The 6,000-nt window shown below is 45.5% G+C and overlaps 1 protein-coding gene across 3 annotated transcripts in view; it reads right to left on the minus strand.

Annotated features, from left to right (window-relative positions):
* Positions 1–6,000, minus strand: part of ZFAND6 (zinc finger AN1-type containing 6) — a 37,713-nt gene that overhangs the window by 25,368 nt on the left and 6,345 nt on the right. Inside the window, exon 1 of one of the 3 annotated variants that reach the window (XM_082768985.1) lies at positions 5,937–5,994. The exons of the other annotated variants lie outside the window; for them this stretch is intronic. The gene's annotated coding sequence lies outside the window, so the exon portion shown is untranslated. Of the gene's footprint in view, positions 1–5,936; positions 5,995–6,000 lie in introns of those variants that run through there. 3 annotated transcript variants of the gene reach the window in all.

Raw genomic sequence — 6,000 nt, forward strand, 5'->3', positions numbered from 1 at the left:
TAAAAATCACTAATTTCACTCATAACCCTGGATTTTAAGAGAAGACTTCCTCCTATTTTAATAAATAGCACTGATGCTGCCTAAGAAAACCCAGCAATACCACAACATGCCTTTTACTTTGTATGTGCCACCCTGCACAAGTTCACCAGATAGAGCTATCAGCTCATACAAAGAAGTTTCAGCAAACTCTTCATCTCAGGCCTTGACAGTTTGAGAAATTAAGGTGTCATAGCTGCATCAAGGACAGAAATATTCCTCAACAGAACAGACTGATATTTCAAGCATTTTGGCTGTGCAGGGGGGGATCTGTGGTAAAAGACAGAAGGATAAGTAGGTAACAACTAATCAGGGATTTATTTAGATACAGAATGACTAGGTATAAACTTAAGACCATGGGTCACATTGTGACTTTGAAGAACAACAAGCTAACTCTTGCAATAGGATCAAAAAACAGCCAAAAGTTTCACAGACACTAGGTTAGAGAAAAGCAAATGCAGGACGGCAACAATCAACTAAGTGACTGAAGTGTGAAATTAGACTTAAGTTTTGGGCTTGTTTGTTTGTTTTTCTTGTGTTTGTTTGTTGACCCTCCTCCTGCCTCCAAAAAAAAAAAAAAAAAAAGAGTTTAAAAGCTAGTCAGTTACTCCACTGCTATGCTCAAGAATTTTCAATTGAAATCAAAGCCCTATGCCAAGTTTGACTAGACTTATTAGGAAGGCAAAATATTCATGCACTGCTGCTGAGCCAGTCCACAACAAATCAAATACTCCTTGATCTGAGTATTGGTCTCAGCCTCAGCACAGTTTGTCACACTCAGCTGACAGTGTTTATTATGTAACTAATGACACACTTACCTTGACCTATCGTTACTAATGCCTCCTTCCTGCTCTTCCAGGATACTTTAAACAAAGCCCATGAAAACATACTGATATTCAAAACAACCCAGTTGAGCAATTCTAAAGTCTCTTCCCTAAAAAATTTTCTAGGTAAGTCCGCCCATGTTGACACTGTTTTTTCAGGTATGAAATCAAATGGTTTTGATATCATACGCCCTAAAATAATTATTTTTCTGGTTACTTTTTCCCAAGATAATAACATTTGGTTGATAGCTAATTCTAATTAGTTCCTACAAAATCACTTATTCAAGGACTGAACACCAATACCCAACAGTACACCATACTAACATGATATTTGGATGGTGGAGGCCCAGCCCCAGAAGTCTTGTACATTTCACTTAGGAAACTAACTAGGCAGGAAGAACAACCTGCAAGTGTTTCAGTTTCTAGACACAACACAGGCACTTCCTTTGCCCCTGCCTTGATAAGGCTCTAATGCAAGACGATTCTGTTGCACAGAAAATGTTCTACTACATGGTAAAGTTACACTGAACTAAAGACGATTCTGTTGCACAGAAAATGTTCTACTACATGGTAAAGTTACATTGAACTAAAGACGCTGATTCCCTATTATATAAAAAAAAAAAAAAAAAAAAAAAAAAAAAAGCTTAAATTCACACAGCAGATAGCAGAGACAATTTCATCCTTCTTTGCAGCCTCATCTGCCCTGTCCTCAAGAAACAGCACGATCAACAACTGGTTAAATGTTTTCTTCTGACACTCTAACCCAAAGATAAGACTTGTGTATAAAAAGGCATGAAACTGCCCAATTTACTTACAGAAGCTCTGTAGTTTTGCCTGTAAAAGCAGTGATGCTCTTTTGCCTCTCACCTCCCAAAATTTAAAGCCTTCAGTGTCAGCAGCTAAAGCAACTGTCTTCCCCGTGCAGTATTTCCATCAGCCTGATTTTGTACATATATCCAGTGGCATACGCTGTTTAGCCTTCTGCCTTGTCCAAGCTAATGGTGAGAAGTCAAGTCATTGTTTGAAAAAAACAAAACACGCCCAACGCAAAACATTTAAACAGGCCAAGAGCACCTCACTTCTGTCCTCAAAAATCCTGCTATTAAGCTTCCACATTAATTTGATAATGAAGTTTATATTTGTTTCCCTAATCCTTCACATGGATAAAAATGCATTAGCCCTGTGAATCACAGGACGCACCAGCGCGGTGTTGTCTTAAACCCTGGGCTAGTTAAACGTTCAGGTGGTTGTCAGGGCCTGCCAAGTCAGCCGCACTGTTTATAGTTTCGTTCTACAGATACAGGATTATTACATTTCAGACTGACAAATACCATACCCTGAAGGTTAGAGTGCTGTGACACAAATATATCCTGACAGGGCAGAACGGCTGAGCAGGGGTGGTCTTCAGCTTGGAGACCAGAGTTTCGGCTTCTGTAAGATTGCTGAAGCATTAAGTTAAAGGAAGAGCCATACATTTAATGAAACTGTTGCTTAAAAAGGAACTATTTTTAGGAAATACTCAAATGCAAGAGTTCATTTGTTTAAGTAATACTCAAAACATTTTCTTAAGTTGATCTAAATGGAACAGAAGATGGATGAAGTTAGGATTTAACTTGGTTTATCTCTATGTATAATTTAATAGCTAGAAAAGTTACTTTTCTGATGCACAAAACCTGAGTTTCTGTCAACAACCGCACAATGCACAAGCAAATACAACTTGATTGAGGAGAAACAATTTTTACACTGTCAAGGCTTTGTTTTTGCTAATCTCTATTTAACTCAAAAGCCCTATAAACACAGTTGGAAGGGATCTGTTAAAAATATATCACCCCACCCCTTCAATTAAGGGCTGAGAAGCTTATGACACATCTGAGACATCCAACAAGAATAGGGAAGAAAGACTTAATGTTCCTGATATTTCTAAAGGTAAAAAAAAAGGCAGGTTTAAAAAAAATTAAACCTTTCATGCCTCTGTTAAATGGATTTTAAAGCAAGGACAGTCCCTTACCTTAGCTGTTTTTATTCCTTTGTTGGTCATGTGTAATTAACTGCTTATTTTCACAAGACCTTACTACAACGTAAACATCACTGGCCTGATCATCCGCCCCACCCAGACCAGGCTCCACACCAGAGGACAGCAGCCATCTCCTCGAGGAGCCTTGTATCTGTCCACCAGGGCCACACCTCCAGTACCAACCTTCTCTGCACCAGCACGGCTGCAACGATCGCCAGCTACTCACCCCTTTACCGCGTCTCTCCTAGGAACTGCAATGAAACCTGTTAGCAGGCATAACCCACGTCTAAAACCATGGACAGATGTCCCTTTTTGGTAGGGCTGAAGGTCTGTGAGATGACATTATTCACCCACTTCCCTCCCTTCTGCCTTGGGCATGAAGCAATTAGCAGAAATGATCCCTGAAGCACTTGGGGAATACGGGGAGGAAGAGTAAGGGAAAAGAGCCAGTTGGGTTGGCTCGAGCCACTAATTTAAAACAATTTAAGCGAGCCTAGTTGGCTTCGCCCCCAGCACCCACAGGACCCACTGTGCTGGGAGAGCAGCAGGAGGCACCACACAGTGCAAAAGGCACTCGGCAACAAGCAGGGCCCTGGAGCCCACCTGGCTGTTTGCAGGGTGGACAGCTGCCCTCCCTAAGGCTACCGGCATGTTCTACAACAACTGCCCCAGGGGAGGTGCACAGCCTTCTCCAGGAAGCATTAAATGGAAGCAGAGTGTGGGGTGACCATGCCAGCAAGCAGAAAGCCACCCATGTCACAGCATCAGGAAGAGGTGCCAGCAGAGGAGGGAGCACAGGTCCTCTCTGCCTCACCAACAGGGGAGACAAGGTCCGGCCCTGCACTCTGTACCCAGGCTGACAATCCCTGTACGAATCTCTTATTCACATCAGAGATGTATATCCCATCCTGGCGCAAGAAGCAGACATGTAAATCCCACAGCACACAACACATTCACAGCATTTAAGGCTCGCAGATGGAGCATGTGCAGGAGGTTTTTCTGAACAAGGAGTGCTGGAACAACCAATCGGTGTGCGGGGACAACACGCGTCCTGCCAGTGACGGCTCTCAATGCAGGCAAGAAACATTTGCTGTAGCCTGAATACAGAAGTTGTACAGCTGTGCCAGCAAAGTGGTATGTTTATCCTTTAGGGCAGATTTGCTTTCTACAAACAGCCTGCGTTAGAATTGTATACATGTGGTGAGAGAGTTGAGCACTTCACTTCTGCATTGAACACATCAGTAAAATTGGCCCCAGATAAGCTCTTTCCTAACTAAGTTGGGGGGCAGAGGGGACCAGGGAAGAACTGCTACTCATACACCAAGCAGTACGATTCAAGTTGCCTGATGCATGCAGCTTTTCTTCTGTTTTAAGCAAAACCAGCTTTTGGCCAAACACAATATTCAACAGCACACAAATACCTAAGTTTGCTCCAGTTTGTTTGAGCAAGTCTAATGCACGTACTCATACCACGCATTTAGAGGAATGAAAGCAAACTATTCTATTCTTCTTGCCCTCACCCGAGACATGAAACCTAGACACTCAGTCTCGGCCTAGCATTAGTTGTAAAGTTAAGAAATGAATCAAACCCCGGGGATTTAAACGTATATATCCCCTTATGCAAGAGATCTGGCTCACCTCTCGCCTAAAGGACTGTGCACAGTCACTGCTCATTCTACAGAAGCATATTCAAGGTTTAAATATAATCTACAACAAAAAGAAATGCTGTAAACAGAAAGCAAAAGCAAATTAGTAATTCAGACCTATGAGCCACTGAAGTATGGCAAGATGCCAGCGTGTCAAGGTGCTTTGACATATTTTTTAAGAAGTAATCTGTAGCCAGCATTTTTGGAGTAAGCAAAACGGCTCAGTACAAAACTGAAAGCATGGGGTATACTTTAATAGCCACACTTTTGTTTATGTTCGCTACAGGTTTAAACAATAGCTTTCCTTTGCTGCTTGGAAGACTGCTGCTCAGTTTTCACAGCCATTCTTCTGTCATCTCGACTAATCATACAAATCCCGTCAAACTCCTGACTTAGTCTCAACAAGTATTAGGGCCACGAGTATTTCTTTCCAGTTCCCAGGAGCAGCCGTGTAGAGACACAATGTTTGTTCTATTTTTTTTTTTTTTTTTTAAATAAACAACAGGAAATATTTAGGGAAGCAAGAAAATATAATCATCGCTCTGAAAGCATTGTTCTGTATGTGGCCTCGTCTAACATACTTGTCAAAGATACCAAAAGGATGACGATTAAAACAAAAAAGTCTTCATTCTCATTAAAAGCCCCGACTTCCTGACTCGCCACTTCCTGCTCTCCTCCCTCTCGCCCTCATCCCATGCCACCCGTGGCAAATCACACTTGTCCTCTTCCCAAAGGTCTTTCAGAGGCACCAAGGATCGCTAAAAATAGTGCTGGGAAGGCCTTAGATGACACACCTGGCGCAGAAACTAAAAATAATCTCCCCTCGGAGCAGACACCCGCTACGGTCGGACAACAGAGGATTCCCGAGAGCCAAACCCGCTCCCCCCCAGCTGGCTGGAGGGGCAGCAGCTGCCCTGGGGGCACCACCACAATTGCCCTGCCCGTGTCCGTGAGCACAGCCCCGAAGCCGAGGAGAAAGGAGGCGGCGAGCCGCGCTCCGTGCTCGCAGTTCGCAGCGATCTTTGTTCTGCACGCCGAGGACCTGCCAGGCGTTCCTGCGAGCGAGAGGGAGCAAAGCCCGAGACAACAACGGCGGAGCGGGGCTCGGCGGCACAACAATGGGCCATTTGAGACAACACCGCCCGCAGCAAACGCTGCCGCGGGCCGGCCCCGCAGCGGCTGTCACGGCGAGCTGCCCCGCAGCCGGGCACGACCCCAGGGGCCGGAGCTGGAGCCGCTGCGGCTCCCCCCGGGGCTCCCGGCCGTGCCCGAGGCCCCCCCCCCCCCGCCCCCCTCCGCCTCCCCGCTCCCGCCGAGCCCCCCGGCAGCCGGGCTGCTGCCCGCCGAGCCCCTTTTGTTCTGCTTGCCGGCCAGCGGGGGGGCGCTAGGACCCGGCCGCGAGGGGAAGGTGCCTACCGCCGCCCGGCTCCCCGCTCCGACCCCGGCTCAACTTCACTTCTTGCTCCCGCGGGGAGGGGGG

This window comes from Aythya marila (assembly GCF_965140915.1).
Source record: "Aythya marila genome assembly, chromosome: 11".
Classification (NCBI taxonomy): Eukaryota; Metazoa; Chordata; class Aves; order Anseriformes; family Anatidae; genus Aythya; species Aythya marila.